The sequence below is a fragment of the Pinus tabuliformis genome, chromosome 6 (assembly GCF_031772625.1).
Source record: "Pinus tabuliformis cultivar Carrire ecotype Pingquan chromosome 6, CPIR1, whole genome shotgun sequence".
In the NCBI taxonomy this organism is placed as follows: domain Eukaryota; kingdom Viridiplantae; phylum Streptophyta; class Pinopsida; order Pinales; family Pinaceae; genus Pinus; species Pinus tabuliformis.
This window is the reverse complement of record NC_142292.1, coordinates 882,602,569-882,622,373: the sequence shown is the minus strand read 5'-3', so window position 1 is coordinate 882,622,373 and position 19,805 is coordinate 882,602,569.

Sequence of the window (19,805 nt, the reverse complement as noted above, 5' to 3'; positions counted from 1 at the left end):
AGATCAAACACACACAAACAGTAACTTTCCATATTGAAAACACTAGTTGGTGATGAAATCTAACATCGCAGAGTTCAATACAGAAATGGCGGTTGGAACAGCTACCCCGGCAACCTTCTTAATGAATAGACTGGCACAAGTTCCTCCACTTAACCGTCTCGAGTGAAGAGAACCCCCTAGAAAATCCAAGTGAGTCTAGCCGACGTCTGCTCCAGGTACAGTGGGATCTTCCCACCACTGTCACCTTAGGAAGAAACCTAAAGAATATGGCCACTAAGGTTACCAACTGAAACAAATATACCTGGGGGAACAGTCTACGATCTAATACGCACGCAAGGGCAGAGTAGCAAGCTCAATCCCCTTGAAGGCTCCTTGACATAATCCAAGGTTTACCAACAAGTGACCCCAGGCTCCTCGACAATGGTTAATCCGAGGTTTATCGTTTTTAATACGTGAATATCTGGCGTCGTTCCCAATGAGGAAGGATTGATTCCCACACTAGTTCGGACACGATCTCGTGCTTCTCCTTTAAGAGGAGCTTTCCCAGAGCATAAATGCAACAATTGGATTTCTTCCCTACCACAAGATACAACTACTTGTTTGTTTTTACTGTCTTGGAGAGTTAATTACTCTCCTACTCCAAGACACTAGCCTAAGCTAAGTTGGTGTATTAGAGCCCTAGAAATAAAAATGTTACTAGATGAATTTTACTTTAAGCGTTATTTTTTATTGGTTTTTGTTTAAGTCAAAAGGTGTGGAGATGAAACTCGTGGTATGAAGACTTGACTCAAAATCACTAAAAATGCACCTAAGATGATTTAAACAATCTTTTTCTCTTCGATGAACTTCTACACTAAGAAATAGTTTGAGAATGCAAATACTTTGTAAACACAAATCTTTCTCAATCAAACAAATCAAAAGAAGAGCTTTTTCCTTTTCCAATGCACTCAAAACGAGACAACTAGTTATTTCACAAAAATTTCCCTTTTTCGTTTCAAAGCACTCAAACACTACAAAACAAACTTTTTTCAAAAGAGATTTTTTATATTTTTATAAAACACTCAAAACTATGGAAATGACTAACTTTGAGATCTATAAATTATAAAACCTATTTGAAGTCAAAGCCTACTAGATGTCTTTTTTAAGGATGTTTTACTTAGCTAGATGTAAGCTAAGGACCAATTTATGTAGAATCACAAATCAATCAAGAACAACCAATTTTGTTTTCTTTTTAAAAACGAAAATCCAAACTTTTAAACACAAGCTTTTCAAAGTTTTGTAAAGAGAAAAATCAAAGCTGATTCCTCAACAAGGGGAGATTTCATAAATGATCAGACTCATAAGAAGGCTAGTAGACACTAAGGTGATCTAAAGTCCCTATAGCTTCTAAGCTCAGAGCCACTACACAACCAAAATGAAAAACAAGCCCAACAAGCAAAACTCCTAGGAATTTCACCTAAAACCCTAACATTAACGAAATCAACCTAAGGAAAGCTTCTGACAAGTTATATGCAGGTTTGGGCAGTGGTTAACAATTTCTAAACAAAAACTAAGCTGACTAACAGAAGAGATCTTAGGTTTTTCAAAATTTTGACAGGGTCCGTAGGCCCCCAGTTGACACAGGTGCGGTACCGCTCTGTGCTAAAAGCCAAGATGCGGATAGGTATGCACTGTGTCAAATGGCTAGGGTGCGGCCCTCTCCCAAAGATATGGAAAACAAAAAATAACCCTGGATCTACAAACTCTACCCAATTTTACACACAACAAGCCAAAAACAGAAACAAAAACACAGTTTCTCAGGTCAAAGTAGAAACAAGGAAAACAAGCTTTTCCCCAGCGGAGTCGCCATTTTGTCACACGAAATAAGTCGATCTTGCGGACAAGATAGACCTTCCTAGAATCTAAAGAAGACCTAATGACAAGCAAACCAACCAGACACTATCTTTCTCTAAATACGCTTTTATAAACAATGGAAAACAAGTGTTTTTAGGGCCTACCTTACGTCCAATGCAAGTTTGTGGATGCCCTCGCTCCTTCGATCCAAATGAGCTCCTTTGTCGCGAATCTGCAAACACAAACAAGGCAAACAAATTAAATAGCACCTGAAAATCCAAAATCATAAAACATATTTAACATGAAAGTCAAGGAGTCCATGAAACAAATAACATGAGATACTTATTGAGAAAAATGAGTTTGATTGTATTAATTCAAAAGAAGAAGAACTTTACAACCTTTGCGTTGACGTTGTACAAGCTCCTCCCAGGGTCTAGCAAGAAGTCTCCTCTACTTTGACAAGTTTCACTCACTCCCCAATGAAGCCAAAAAGGTATGTGATCTCTCCTCTTAAGCTCAACTAGGAAGTCTTGATTTCACCAGCATTTACCCTCAAAAATGTTCAGCTTCTAACCTCTCCAGCAACCAGCCCAATGCTTGTATTTATAGTGCAATGGAGGGAGGTTACTAGGTCCTCCTTCAAAGGGATAAAGCCCTCCTTCAAAGGGATTGCTCCTCTCATCAAGGGATTAGCTCCTTCTCTTTTGGGATGCATGAACCACCTCAGAGCGAACAATCCACGTCAAAATTCCTTCTAGAATCCTCTAGAATTAACCCAAAGTGAGTTTTTTAAGATAAAACTTGCGCCTTTTGACTTTCACAGGGGTCCGCACCCACACTGTTAGGGACAGAGTAGGCAGGTCCGCAGATTTTGTAAACAGAAGGTGCGGGACCGCAGGTGACAATGAGAGAAAGTGCAGAACCAGAGTTACATTTATTTTTAATGTCTTTCTCTCATTTCCAAAGCTTGACTTGAAGAGCTGAGGTTTGAGACTTGCTTAGGAGGATAGTACAAGTGATGATAGACCCATACTGACTGCAAATAATCATGGTGACGATATTTTTGTGTAACACACTTCCTTCCATATAGCAAAAAAAATGACCCCATTTATGGCACTTTATGGATATCAGGCACCATCCATCACATCATATTTAAGAGAAAATTCTAAGGTTCAAGCAATGGAACATCACATCGAGCATCAACAACAAGTCCTCCAACTTTTAAAGGATAACCTCGTGTTGGCACAGAATAGAATGAAACAACAGGCAAATCAACATTGTAGCGAAAGAAGTTTTGATGTAGGTTATTGGTTATTCCTACGGCTACAACCATATAAACAATTGTCCCTCAAGCAAGCTAAGAAGGATAATAAATTATCACCAAAGTATTATGGTCCGTACAAGGTGTTGCAAAAGATTGGTACTATGGCATACAAATTGGAGCTTCCTGTAGCTTCTCGAGTGCACCCAGTTTTCCATGTTTCATGTTTAAAGAAGGTTATAGGCAACAAGCTCCCAGTTCAAACAATATTTCCATAACTTGACGAGGAAGGAAAAATTATATTTGAACTAGAATCAGTCACAGAAACAAGAACTTGACAGCGACGAAATCGATCAATTTCGGAGTATCTCATCAAGTGGAAGAACTTATCCATTGAAGATTCCACATGGGAGGATGAGAATTTTATACAGAAGCATCCAGAACTACTCAAGCGTTGAGGACAACACTTTTTTGAAGGAGAGAGGAATGTTAGGTCCCTATGATACTAGTGATTACCCCATTACTATTGTAGTTGTATCCCTTATTAATATTGTTGTGCCCCTGTTGTCCCCATATTGTTATTTTTGTGCCTTATATTATTATTGTTAGGTCGGATGAGTTATAATGTGACTCCTTAGACTCCTATATATAAAAAGGAGGTTTTGTCATTTGAATCATCCAAGAATTGTTCATTTATGTAATGTAAAGGAGGTTGCCCCCTTGAAGAGGCTGAATTCTAAGGCGTTGATCTATGATTTTGTGAGCTGGTTTCATAACAAATCTTGACTGCCAGTTAGCATTTGAGACTTTAAAAAAAAAAATCTAAAGCACCCATCTTGAGAGGTCCAAATTGGAAACTACCTTTTCACATTTCAACAGATGCTTCAGATACAGCTCTAGGAGCTATATTAGGACAAAAAGATTTGATTCCCTATGCCATCTACTATACAAGTAAGAATTTGACTCCCACTGAGTTGAATTATACTATAACTGAAAATGAATTTTTAGTTGTTGTTCATGCAATCAACAAGTTCAGACATTATATATCAGACTATGAAACCTTTGTTCATACAGATCACCCTGCAATTAGATACTTAATGAATAAACCTATTACTAATGGCAGAGTTACAAGATGGCTTTTACTCTTGTAAGAATTCAATATTACTGTGCTACATAGACCTAGAAAACAAAACACAATTGTTGATTTCTTGTCCAGAATTCAAAATATCAAAGATGACACTCCGGTTGAAGATAAGTTTCCTGATGAATATCTTTTTGCAATGACTACTCAAACTCCTTGGTTTGCAAGTATTGCTAATTACTTAGTCACAGGGAAATTGCCTTCACATTTGTTTCCTAGAGAGAAAAGAAAACACATTCAGATAAGTGCAAGATACTCATGGATCACTAATGAATTGTATAAAACAGGCCCAGATCTTATGATCAGAAGATGTTTTAGGGAAGATGAAATGCGTGAGATTGTTAAGGCATGTCATGATGAGCCGTGTGGTGGACACTTTGCTGACAAGAGGACAGCCTATAAAATCCTTTCTTTAGGATATTATTGGCCATCCATCTTCAAAGATGCCAAAGAATATGTTAGGAGGTGTGACAACTGCCAGAGGGTAGGGAAACTTGCTTCTTCAAATGAAATGCCACTACAAATTCAGGTACTCATTGAACCTTTTGAAAAATGGGCCTTGTATTTTTTTGGACCAATTAATCCTCCATCTAAGCAAAAGAAATATATATTGGTATGCACTGATTATGTCACTAAATGGATAGAGGCCAAAGCATTACCTTTTGCTAATGAAAACTTTGTAGTTAATTTTCTTTTTGAGGACATCTTCACTCGTTTTGGTGTTCCAAGAGAAGTTCTGATAGATCAGGGATCTCAATTTACATCTAAAATGGTGAAGGGTCTTGTGGAAGATTACAAGATCAAACATAGGAAATCTACTCCCTATCATCCACAAGCAAATGGTCAAGTTGAATCTACAAATAATGTGAATGAAGGAATTCTCACTAAGACTGTGCATCTACATAGAAGAGATTGGGCAAAAAGGCTTCCTGAAGCCTTTTGGGCCTATAGAACTACATGGAGGAACACAACGGGACATACACCCTATGAACTTGTTTATGGGAAACAAGCCCTGTTCCCTATAGAGTTTCAAATCAAAACCTTCAAGATGGCAGTCCAATTGGGACTGGATTTATCAGAGGCACAAAAACATAGATTGGAGCAACTCAATGAACTTGATGAAATCAAGCAAGATGCAGTTCAAAGAACCAGTATAGTCCAACAATAGAGGGCTAAATGGCATGATAAATATATTAAGGAGAAGAAGTTTCAAGCAGGAGATTGGGCACTATTGTTCGATTCAAAGTTCAAATATTTTCAAGGGAAGTTTCAAACTCATTGGCTTGGGCCATATGAGATTGAAGAAGTCTTTAATAACGGAGTAGTAAATATAAGGACAATAGATGGAAGCAAAATACCTATTCTTGTGAATGGTCATCGGTTGAAGATATATCAAAAACCAATTTCAAGAGAGGAGTTCATTAATATTTTCCAGAATAACTCTGAAATGAAGCTATTGAAGAATAATTATTCTTCTCCACTAACTTAGTCTTTATTTTTCCTAAAAAAATGATAAATAAAAATAAATAAAACATAAAAATAAAAAAATTGTATGAGGTTGAAAACCAATCATTGATTGGCATACTTATACAGAAAATACAGGGTGAAAATAAGAGATGTCGGACATCCTATATTTTCCATTTCCTTTCTGTAATAAGTAGCCACAAAAAGTTGCATTCATTTGTAGTTTAGAGTCTGCAAATTCATCATCTCTTTCCATCTCATTCTGTTTTCATTTTTTTTACAATTCCACTTTATCTCACTGTCATATTTCATTTACATTTTATCTTTTTATAGTTTTACCCCATTTCACCCTATTTTTCATTCTATCTTACATCTCATTCCATCTCACTATCATAACTCATTTCCCTTTTATTTTTACACTCATATTCCATAGCCATATTTCACTTTTCCTTCTTTTCACATTCTGTAGCTAATTCCATTCCGCAACTAATATGATTCTACAGCTACAACTTACTTATCAGCTCTGGCACAATTTTACAGCTCACAAATAAATCATGAATGCAGGGAAATTTAAGAATCAAGTTTTGGAGATCAACCATGCTCAAAGTACCTACGGATCAACACCAAAAGAATTATCAAGCAAAAGGTTAAGTTCTAAAGGTAAAATTCAAAATTTATTTCAAAAAGCAAGTTACAAACATAAGTCATGTATAATATGAATGATCGTATGTCTCCTTAACAAGTCATCATTTGATTTCACTGCCACTTCATGATACCACATCTCCACCACATCTTCCACATTCGGTACCAAACGGTCTATAATAATTTCATCATACCACACTTCTGCTATGTTCTCCATACTATGTACTTAAACAGTCTCTAATAACTCCATCTGTTAATGGTCAAAACTACGATGTGACCAACGTATTCACGTCTCTCCAAACCCTCACTGTCTACTTATTCCATGCAAACCCAAAGTTCTTTTTCACCATACCCGCTGTCAGTCCATTTCATAGACTAGGAGAGTAATTCTGAAGGTTAGAAAATTCTACGAAACAGAGGCCATGGGACTCATTATCAGGACAGAGCCCGTAGAGGCAAAATATATGGAAGGATACCCACAACTCAAGGAGATGTTGCAGAAGGATGGATGGCTCAATTTCATTGAAAATTTGATGGCTATCACAAAGAGATCACAAAATCTTTTGCTAGATCATTCGATGGTACAAAAGTAGAAATTTGAGACATCAAGTTTGCAGTAACATAATCTTACATAGCAGAGGCTACAAAACTGCCAATACTTGGTGAGAGATAGTTCAAAAATAAATATTTTCACAATGAATCATGGAAGATAATCCCCAGGAACCTAGGTATGGATGTCACTATGTTTAGAAAAGGAATTCCTATTTCAACACTTAAAAATAAATGGAGAAGCATGCTTTTGATATTACAAAAATTTACTACCTGTGAGGGGAGATTCGAATGCATGTATGTCTATCATATATGTTTATTGATGAACTTTCTAGAAAATGGAAACATCAACCTCCCTTTCTTCCTTCTAAACAGTTTAAGGAGGATGGCTTCAAATGTACAGAAGAAAATAGAATTCATAGACACAACTATGTACCATCATGGGTTGGTAAAAATACTAGTTGAGTTTCATTTGAAAAGAATAGGAGATACTTGGGAAAACTTATTGATAAGAAACTATTTCCAAGAGGCACCAAAATCACCTAAAGAGGGTAATGTCAGAAGGAGTAAGAGGAAAAATACCAGTATGACCATTCAAAGCAAACCTGAGTCCTCCACACAGAAAAATGATGAAGAGCCAGTCTCTGAAACAAAGATCAGGGATCAGATTAATCAAAAAGGGAAGATAAAAAAGAAAGTTGGTGGAATTACTGGAAACAAACCTAAATCTTCATTAAAACAAGATGATGAACAATTAATCTCTGAAAAATTAACAAAGATTAGGAAACAAATCAAGAGAAAGGAAAAGATAGGAAAGGAGAAAAAGGGTACAAAGGAGGAGAACATAAGCCCCATACAGCTTAGAAGGAGCTCTAGACTCCGAGATATGGTAAAGAAGGTATCATCAAAGGGAACAGAGTTCATAAATCTAGAAGAAGAAACCCCAATACCATATCCTGATAATGTTCCATTTACACACAGTCCTCAAAACTCTCCTAAACAGTATATCGAAGGCAACCCCAGTAGAGGACCTCCAGGCATAGACCCAGTGCATCAACAAATTTATGATTACAAAGAGTCACTAGAGAATAAAAGTGCCTCAATGGATCCAGAATCCTCAAAAAATCGAGAACAACCTGTCAATCCTCAAGAACCTCTAACTGACTCTCTCAAACAATAAGTCTATGAGTTAGAGATATTGAACAAGCATATCAAGAAAGAAAATGAAACCCTGAAGGAAAAAAGCAAATTGGATAAAGCCATTCATGATAATACAATACTGCACCTAGGGCTATGGTACAAGAAGAATAGGAAGTTGAAGAGGAAGAATAGAAACTTGAACATAACAATCATCAACCTAAAATACAGACTTCTCATGAAGAAACCTAGGATGGCAGTCACTTCAAAGAGGAGCAAGAGAAGAAAGTTAGATGTACTAGCAGAGGTGTCTGAGAAAATGCAATAGGAAAGAAGAGTTCACATTTTTGGCAAAATTTCATGGGGACATGCAATGATTTTGCAATGGGGGTATGTTGAACCTCAGAATTACCCTCTCCTTGACAACTTTTCTCACTTCTTTCTCTTGTTTTCCATAAAAAGACAGATCCCCATCACTGATAAATGATAGATTTTGTCTCAAGGAGGACATTAAATGATTGACATGTTATACTTTTATGTTTTTGCTATTTGAATAAGTTTTTGCAAATTAGCTACGGAACGCAGCCTATTCTATAGCTAACTGTGTGTTCCATAGCTACTTCCATGGTTTAGCAGGTTACAGGTGTCAAACGAAGAAACTGGCCACATGGGCATCTCTGGAATCATCTCGACATGGATCCTATCCTAGTCACCCAACCCAGATCGATAAAAAAGCCAGCTCAAGACCACAGTCAAAGGTGGAGTCAAACATATGAAACCCAAAAGCAATAGGACTCTTTGTCTACCCTTTCATGGTTAATTAATAAATCCAACAGTTCTATTGAAGCATTAACTCGAATCAGCCACCTGTGTCAACGGTTCTGTGCAACCACCTTGTTCGAATTCAAGTCACCTGTAGTTGATCAAACATTTACGCAGTCCGGTTGTGATACGTGTAGACCACTTGTAGCTAATTTTCCTCAAAAGACAGTTATGAATATTTTTCTTTTAAATACCAGCTGTATAGAACCGCAAAGGGTTCGAAGTTTTTGATGTATTAAGTTTAGAATTATCAGCTCTGTAATTTTGTACTTTTGTTCTTGTTTTATAATGCAAAGTCGTGTGTTGACTGATGATCATTTGAAGGAGCATTTTGAATTAAGTTAGCAGCTCAACCCAATCAGTTGCAAAGGGCCCCGCACTGAAGGAGTTTTTCTTTTCATTTCTTTTTTTTTGTTCAGTTTAAATTTCATCATTTGCTTTTAGCAGTGTTTGTAACTTAGGTTGATTTCTTGTAGTTTGATTTCTTTTAGTTCTGATCAGTAGCATAATGTTAGAATTCAATTGTGTAGTCTTGTTTCTCCAATCCATTTCATAAAGGAAATGACTTTGTTTCTAAATAGAGTAAGGTTGAAAGTAATGAGGATGCATTGTTGATTAGTTTACTCATTGTTTTTGTTATTTATTTCCTAGTTTAGTTTGTCAATGCACTGTATTAGTGAATGTTTTTGGTCACCATTTCAAGCTGATATCCATCCTAAACTAAATGGTTAAACATTCACTTTACATAAGGGTTGAAACCAATCAGTTACCTTCTGCATGTTTTTATTTAGTTTTTTTCTAGATCATGAAGTACAGAAGTTGCTTGAATTCCATCTCAAGGAGGTTATCTTTCAAAATTGAAGGTTAGAGTAACTAGAAGTACTTCAGTTAATTTCATTCCCTGTATTTATTTCAACATGACTTACAACTTTACCTTTTGGTTTTAAGAATTAGATTCGTGAATTAGTATTAGATGACAAGATAGGACATATGCTCTTTTTTTTCCTTCTTTTAACTTAGATTTTGACTAGTTTTAAGCTCTTGGGTTCACCTTTAGGAAGTTTAGATTCAGTTTCTCATAGTTCGAATTGTACATCATTAGGAATCAAACAAAAAAAACCCCCAAAACAATATAAAATACAAAACAACGAAGTAAGAAGGGTTAACTAAGCACATACAGTGCACTACACTTCATCAGCTTACGAACCTTGGTTGATAAGTTATGCAAAGCAATTTAGGACACTAAATTGACTAAACAACATGTCCCAAGGACGATCACAGAGGAGAAGAATGCCAATATTTTTAGGACCATATCCATAGAGGAGGTCGAGCAGGTGGTGTAGGACATGCAAAATTGTAAGGCGCCAGGTCTAGATGGTTTTATTGTGGATTTATTCAAATCTTGTTGGGATATTGTGGGTTGATATATACACGAAGTAGTGTAAGACTCTTGAAGATCAAAAAATATTCTTAGAGCCTTGAATTCCACCCTCATCACTCTGATCCTGATAGAAAAAGAAACATACTCCCCAAAGAGATATTTCCACATTTCTCTCTGTAATGTCGTATCTAAGATAATAATTCTCCAAAGTCATAAAAAATTGGTTAAAGCCTCTGTTGTTGATTTTGATCTTTGAAGAACAAGTGGGGTTTGTGGAGGGGAGACGAATCTTGGATAATGTAATACAAGCACATGCAATTATCCATTCCCTCAAATCCTAGAAAAAATTAAGGATGGTCATGTAATTGGACATAGCTAAAGCCTAAGATAAAATGATTTGGGCATATTTGGAACGCACTCTGAAGGCTTTTAGTTTTAACCAACATTGGATCTGGTGGGTCATGTCATTGGTCACTACTCCCACCTTATCAGTTATGGTCAATGGCACCCCAACCAATCCCTTCTCCCCCACAAGAGGCATGAGGTAGAGAGACCCACTTTCTCCCTTTCTTTTTGTTTTGATAATGGAGGGACTAAGCATATCTATTAAAGCAGAGGTCACCACAGGTGGTATCAAAGGGTTACAACCTTACCTGGAATGTAAACCAACCACCCATCAGCCATTCGTGGATGATACCATGCTCCATGGCACGCCTACAGTCAAAGAAGCCAAGGCTTATAATATTAGACGACTTCGCCAAAGCTTGAATTATGGAAGTAAACCACTAGAAGTCAATGGTTTTATTTTTTAACACTCATATACTTGTGCAAAGGAATCTCATAAACATTCTAGGCTTCCAAAGGAAATCATTTCCATCAAATTGTCTAGGAACACCTCTGATAGACAAAGTTGGTAAAATGTCCACTTAGGAAAAATTGATCTCCAAATTGCAAAATAAGCTTAGCAAGTGGACTTTTAAAGCCCTGAATTTGCTTGTAAGTTACTGTTGAAAAAAGTGATGTTGCAGGATATTCCTATGTATATGTTGTCAGTCTTACCAACCCCCAAAGGGGTCCTCCAAAAAATAAGATAAATCGAAAGAACTTTCTTATGGAGGGGGACTAAGAAGAGGGAAAAACTTGGTAGGGTAGGACAAAATATGTAAATCGAAATCTAGAGGTGGTTTATGCCTTAAGATCCTGAGACGTTAAACAAGTCTTGTGGTGAAAAACTATGGTGGATATGGATTTAGGATGTCACAATACACTAGGCTGCCTTCTAGAAGGAAAATTATTCTCCAATATGGAACCCCCAAACCCTGATTAGGTTTAATAATCTTATTATAGGCTCAACAACTTGGAACCTGACTTGGTGTGATCGAGGAGTCATCCAAGATTACTTTTTTTGGGAAATTGGGAATGGCAAAACAACCCTCTAATGGGAGGATGCATGGCAACAGGAACCCTACTTAACCTCACAATCAAGACTGGCCCTTTGATAGGAAACACAAAGATTAGGGAAAAGGGAAGTCCACCATTACTGGGATCCATGGGAAGAAAGTTATAAATGGAAAAAATGGACACCTTTGAGTGACGAAATGCAGGAACAACTGCTCAGGTTGGCAAAGAACTGGATGAGCTACACAAATGGAAAATCCTAATCTTAAAGGATGAAGATCAGTTACGATGGGGGAGATAGGAGGGAGGCCAGTTCACTCTAAAGGAAGCCCGACTCTACATTATAGGACCAGACGTAATGTGGAATAAAATTTTATTTGTCCCTCATTGACCGAAAATTAAATTGTTTACGTGGTTGGTGATGCACGGGAAGATCTTAACTTGGGAGAACATGTGCCAAACAGGATTCACTAGACCCTCAAGATGTAGTCTCTCTAAGAAGCAAGAGGAATCAATTAACCACCTTCTAAACATGTGCGAGTATACAACCACTCTATGGGATTGGGTCTCACTATTGTTTTTCCAAACAAACCAGCATTGAGATAATATTCAAGAAACCCTAAGCAAGTGGAGGGACACAATCATGAAAAATGAGTTTGTAAACCTTGTGTAGTGCCTGATTGCAGGATTTTTGATTTGGGTCATTTGGAAGGAAATAAACCAGAGAATATTCCAAAGTAAAGCCCTCTTGACCACAATCCTGATTGTTAAAATCTTGCAACAAATGTAAGAAACAATCCTCGGTAGTATTTTAATAATCTCAAAGGAAAACCCAATAGACCAGGAAAAAAGAATTCTAGAAATTCTGGGGTTGGAAAGAAATCAAGCTTACTGTAACAAGAAAAAGGAACCCCAACTCCAAGGAGCTATAAAAACATGGTTTCCACCAGATCTGATATTCTTGAAACTAAATTTCAATGGGGCCTCAAAAGGTAACCCTGGTCGAGCTGGTGTAGAAGGTGTTATTAGAGATAACACAAGAAGGATTCAAAGTATCTACTATAACAAAATGAGAGAGTCCACAAATAATGCAACAAAATTCCATGCGTTGGAATAGGGGCTGGGATTATTAGTTCATGAAGGAATTCACAATATCACCATTGAAGGGGACTTAGAATTAGTGATTAAGGTGGCAAAGTGACTTCAGTGTGGCACAAACATTGGTAAGGTAATGACCCACTAGCGCTTTGGAAATATAATACAGAGAATACAGGGACATTTGGTGACCATGCGAACCATCGATTTTGACCTAGTTCGAATATCTGCAAACATGGTTACTGATAGGTTCGAAAATGAGGGAGCTAGTGAGACCATAAAAAATTATGAATGCAAATAGACAAGGGTTGAAGATGGCCCGTTCAAAGCATATTGTGCTTTACTGGATGAGTTGGACCATCTTGAGAGAGTTTAGCATCAGGTTGAGTTGACTAAGGATTTAACAGGCCTTAGGGAGGGGAAAATCCCAAGGTATGATTAATGATTAAATGAGGTCGAGAATCTATGCCTCAATGCAACCAATCCGAAGGACGAGTGATGGAGCTAGGTGGTGCCAGAAGAAACCAAGCGATGGGCACATGGTTGGGTACTGCTAGAAAGAAGGTGGAAGATGGATGTATTAGCCCCAATACGAACCCTCACCCCCATCTCTTTCTCATATGGTCTTAGCCAAGGCCCTTGTTCCATTCCAACATAAATGCGAGCGGAAGAAGTTATTAGCAATGTCAAATCTAAAGATAATGAGGAGATACCAGAGGAGAGAGAATAGAGAATGTGGGTGGTTGGCACAGATGAATTTGTGCAAACTCTCACATTATGATTGGGAAATAATGGAAGAATTAGGAAGGATTCATAGTAGTGGAAACTCTGGGGTTTGGGCAATGACAACTATTTATTACCTGGTTGGCTCGGCGATTCTACAAAGAGATAAGAGTTTGCAAGGGCGTTGAAAGGAAAGTGACCATCGAACCATTATGTTTATGCTCTTCAAGTTTTTTGGTTGCAGAGAAATGGATAGTTTCAGGCAGACCTATCATCGTGGAAGGCCTCTTGGAGGCCAACAAAAGGAGGAACCCCGTAAACACGCTAGAATGGAGATAACATCACGGGAAGCTATACAAACTTATGCTAAATCTGTTTGAGGGAAGGGGAAAGAATTACCTGGAAACACTAGAGTAGGAAGTTAGGGAGAAATGAGCCAATAATTCTAATAGCAGAGTGGCAAAAGAGGTGGATTGGATTATCGATCCAGGGGTCACCAAAACCCGTGAAACCCTATTTCACAAGACGATGGATATTGCGAGGCATATGAAGATGCTTTTGGGTAAGTTTTTCGTGGAGAATGTCATGGGCTTGGGCAACCATAGCCCTCAATAAAAATAATTGTAAAATCTCCAAAAGCATATGGAGCACCTGGAAACCCACCTACATACTCTATTAGACATTGAACAACTTTCGAAAGGACCAAATGGAGATCTTGTACAAGAACTTTGATGTGTTTCTTCATTACGTTCACCATATGGATATAATGATCTTGATTGATTCAGGAACACAACATAATACATATATAAACATAAACACAAAGACGCAGCAGAAATAAATATTCACTTCATTATTATCAAAGAACTGAAATATGCTTATAAGCATAATGGAAATAAACTAACTGGGGTGATGGTAGCTTATCTATGAGAAGAGATGTGGTAGCTACATGCCTCTAAACTATGTTACAAGGAGGCTCAAGGGCCTCTTTATTATTGAATAACAAAGGGAAACATTAAACAACAAAAACCCTAACCCTAAGAGATGGAATGCCAAGCATTTATGGGCCCCGTTGGGGTTAGTTTGGCAACCAACTTCTCGGGGTTGTAACTTGGTCATATGATCTCTGTTTGGTGCGTACGATACCTTTTTGGAAATATATATTCAATTACTACAAGATTTGTGGTAGGCCCCTACCCACGGTTATGGCCTTATTGTGGACCTCAAAAAAACGTCGTCTAGGGGGTCAAAACAACTTCAAAAGTTCAGGACCCAGAAAAATGCTAAAAATAGTAAATGTTGTTATCATCAAGGAAAATGATGAAATTGACAGGAGGTCTAGGTGCAGCAGACGGGTGGCCACCAATATCCACCTAGATCATCTCCCCCCCCCCCAGGAAGCAATGGTCCCCATTGCATGCAGATCCTCCATGAGGTGAGGAAAGTTTTGTTGAACCTAGTCCCTGGTGAACCAAGTCTTGCATTGGTGAAGGAGTTGGTCTGCTTTGACAACTTGATATAGATGGATCCTCTGTTGGCGAGTGTTCTTGATCTGTGTGTCCATGATCCTATTAGTTGTGTCATGTTCGATGCAACTTGGGTTGAGCTTTGTTGGTGTCAGCTACTCAGCAACGTGTCCAACAATGGGGGTAGTATAGTCCTAGTCAGTCCACATTAAATACTGGGTGTAGCCCAAGGAATGGTGGAATTTGAGCTCAAAGGCATTTTCCCCTACAACCTTGGTTATGGTGAAGCTTGCGGTGGGGCCCAATGAGGTGCTCCTTCTGCAAATGTAACCAAACTTTATCGCCCACTTGGAACTTGTGTGACACCTGATGTTGATCATGACGCTTCTTATACTTAACATTGGCTCTGTCTAATATGTCATGGAATTGCTGACGGATATGTTGAATGCGCTCAACGAATTTGTTAACCCTGTTAGCTTCAGATTTGATTCAGGTGGATATTGGTGGCCACCCGCCTACTCCACTTGGACCCCCACCATTGTTTCTTTTCAGTTTCCTTAATTGTAGTACAACTTACTATTTTTTGCAGTTTTTTCGGGTCCTATATTTCCTAAGCCGTTTAGAGGGACTAAAAGACATTTTTAGGGAAAACGGAGAGATCTTTGAAATGAGTTATTATGATAGAAAAGAAAAATATCGTATGCCAAAGTTACGACCCCGAGAAGTTGATGTACCAATTCACCCAAACAGGGCCCACAACTTTGTGCTTCATCTCCTCGGGTTAGGTTTTTGGATGTTTAGGATTTTCCATTATTTCTCAATAATAAATAGGCCTTTGAGCCTCACTATAATAGTTCAAAGGCATGTAGCCACCACATCTCTTCTCAAAGATAAGCTACCATCGCTCGAGTTAGTTTATTTTTATTTCTGTATGTAAGCATATTTCAGTTATTTGATATTAATGAAATGAAGTTTTATTTTTGCTGCATCTTTGTGTATATGGGTATTTCTGTATTTTGTTGCATTCCTGCATAAGTCTGGATCAGTGGTATCAGAGCAGTTTTCTCTTTCTCTGTTTTACTTTGCATATCCCCAATGAGGTCAGGGTATAAGGAGTTAGGGCTCGATCTAGTTGAATCTTTACAAGACCAGCCTTACAAAACCTGACGACCTCCCATGGAGGAAGAAAATAAAGACGAGGGGGCAAGAGATCCTTTGAAAATAATGCTTAAGGAAGCACTCATGCAACATAGGAATGCGAGGATGGATAAATTTTCCCAGATTCTTCGACGGCTACCCACAGGCGACGCATCTTCATCCAGCAACTACTCTGGAGGTGTCACTCCTTTTAAGGTACAAGTTAACTTTGATATTCCCATATTTGAGGGCTAGATAGATGCAAACACAGTAGATAAGTGATTAAATATGCTGGAAGGATATTTTTCATTTCATGGCTTTTCCAATCAGGAAAATATTACTTTTTCACTTCTCAAAGCTGCCCCACACGTCAAGGATTGGTGGGAAACCTACTGTGAACAAAACGACAAGAGGGAGTTCGCACTATTTTCAGCCGCACCCACTTTGAATTCTTTATGAGACGCTATCAAGGAACAATATTACCTTTTGAGGAGATATGAAGATAAATACATAAAGTGGACCATGCTATGGCAGGGAAGGGACCAATATGTGCCGAAGTTTACAAATGTTTTCCATACCCTTCACACGAAGCTAGGTATCAAGGAATCTTAAAGGAATTTGGTACTCAATTACTGCGACTGTCTACACAAGTACATCAAGGACAAGATGGAGTTCCTAGATGTCTCCTCTCTTTGCACGGCATACCTATACGTTGTCAATATTGAGGATAAGTTTAAACAGAAGAAAAGAGACTTTGGATATGTGAATCTGAAGCAAGGAAAAGGTGCCCCCAAACCATAGAGCAAAGGACAAAGCCAAGGCCAGGCGGCTAAAGACAACCCACTGAAGCGGCAAGCAAAGAACAAGACCACGAAGACAAAGAAGGACACGAGAAAATGGTGTGAGTTCCATAAGAGCTCCACTCAAAACACAAGTGAGCGTCGGTCCAAGCAATCTCTAGTGGCTGAGATGAAGGCTTCCGAATTGGATGCATGTTCCAACTCTAAGTCGAAACCGGACAAGGGGAATGACAAAGGGAAGCAGATCATTGATACAGATCCCAGTGCCACCATGGCCACCACTAAGATCTAGAAGAACGAGCTTGAAGATCTAAAGGACAGGAAACACCTCTTCCACTCACAAATGTGGGTGAAGGGTTCTTCGCTGCAGTTCATTGTCAAAAGCGGGAGCCAAAATAACCTCATTTCATTAAAGGTTGTGAAGCGGTTGGGCTTACCGACTACATCACATCTGTCGTCGTACACCATCGGTGGCTTCACCAAGGACAAGATCTCCGCGTTAGCCAACAATGATGCCTTCCCTACAACATCAAGCCCTTCATGGATGAGGTACTGTGTTATGTTTCTCCTCTTGAAGTTTGTGATGTATTATTAGGACAAACGTACTTGTGGAAGCATCATGTTGTATATGAGTCTAGATCTCACTCTGTGATTATTAATTTGGGTGATAAGTTGTACAGGATACCAGAGGTAACCTCGCCTACCGCCATCTCTTTGATCACTGCAAAGAAATGTAATAAGATCATTTCGCATACCAGGAAATTTGTTTTCCTTATGATTCACCCTCAGGGAAATAAGAAGGGCTTGGCCACGGCTTCCAGACAAGGCCCCTCCATACAGCAACAACAGATAGACAAGGTCATGGAGAAGTACAGCGAGATTTTTGCCTCACCTACTGGGGTACCTCTGCACTGTCAAGTCAAGAATTCTATTGATCTGACCCTGGGCATGTCGCTACCCAATGGAACGATCTATCGATGCTCTGTTCTGGAGAACGATGAAATCAAGAGGCAGACTCATGAGTTGTTGCAGAAAGGGAACATCAGTCCAATCTCATCTCCCTATGGGAGTTCAATTGTATTGGTACAGAAGAAGGAAGGGACCTGGAGACTCTATATTAACTATCGGGTGCTGAACAAGATCACTGTCTAGAATAGGTACCCATTCCCAAAGATTGATGACCTTCTGGACTAGCTTAAGGGGGCCAAATATTTTATTAAGATTGACTTGAAGTCCAGTTATCACTAGGTGCCTATCAAACCCTCTAATGTGTGGAATACTGCCTTCAAATCCAAGGAGGGCCTTTTCGAATGGTTGGTCATGCCTTTCAAGTTGACGAATGCCCTCGTAACCTTCATGAGATTGATGGAAAACATCTTGCAACCCTTCACCAATGTATTTGTGGTGGTGTATTTAGATGACATCTTGATATTCAACCATATTTGGGAAGAGCACCTCCACCATAAAGGTCCTTCAAACCCTGCAACAACACAAGTTGTGTGCCAATTTGGAGAAATGAACTTTTGGCATGACCTAGGTTCAATATCTGGGGTACATCATTCACGAGGAGGGTATGCATGTGGACCCAAACAAGATACAAGTCATTCGAGATTGGCTAGCCCCAACCACTCTAACATAGCTCCGCAGCTTTCTAGGTCTTGCCAATTTCTATCATAGGTTCATGTTGGGGTTCTCTCATATCACTTGGCCTTTAAGTCAAGTCACTAAGGGTGGAGTGAAAGTAAATTTATTTTGGTTTGAATCCCAACAGAAGGAATTTTCTGAGTTGAAGCATCACCTCTACTCTACACCAGTGCTCACATTACCAGACCTGTAGCAACCATTTGAGATCGAGACAAATGCCTTCAACTATGCTAGTGGTGCAATTCTAACTTAGCAGGGTCATCCAGTGGCATATCATAGTGAGACACTTTTAGACACAGTCTGAAAGTATCCCACCTATGACAAAGAGATGTAATTCATTGTGCAGGCATGTTGACAATGGAAGCATTTCATTCTGGGGAAGGAAACAATCATGCACACAAACCACTAATCTCTGCAATTCATACAGACACAAAGGAAGTTGCAGAATGATTGCCATCATAAATGGTCCACATTCCTGCAACAGTTCCACTTGAACATTAAGTACAAGAAGGGAAACACCAACAATGTTGCAGACTACCCTAGCTGACCACTAGTCATGGCGCTGACCATTTTGCTTGCCTCCTGTGGGCACGAGGCTTCAGGGTGGCCACATCTTTACAAGAGTGATCTACAATTCTGTAGCACGTACCAAACACTCCTAGAAGGTAATAAAGTTCTAAATTTTCACCTCCAGGATGCACTGTTATACCACCTGGGACACATATGTGTTCCTTCAACTGAGCGTGCCAAGATTATCTAGGAGGCACGCTACAGTCAGATCATTGGACGTTTCAGGGTAGATAAAATAGTGGTAGTGTTGTAGAAGTTTTTTTATTGGCCAAACCTTCGAGAAGATATTAGGAAGTACATTAGATCTTGCACTTCATGCGCCATTGCCAAACTAACCATCAAGGAGCAAGGCCTATATAATCCTCTGCTTACTCGTAGTTGACCTTGGGAATCCATCTCCATGGATTACATGTCGAGCCTTCCTTCTACTAAGCATGGTAATGATTGTGTTTTCGTGGTCATCGAAAAATTCTATAAGATGGCCATTCTAGCGGCCTGCAAGAAGAGTATCACAACATAAGCCACTGTTAAGCTCTTCTTTGAATGAGTGTGGGTAAATTTTTGGATCCCACAGTCCATTTTCTTAGATTGGGGCAGCAGGTTCCTAAGTACATTTTGGTCAAGTCTCTAGTCAATATTGGATACCAAGCTCACTAAGTCCACAACTTTCCACCCCTAAACTGATGGCCAAACAGAGGTCATCAACAAGATGATCGTACACATTTTGTGTATGTACAACTCGAAG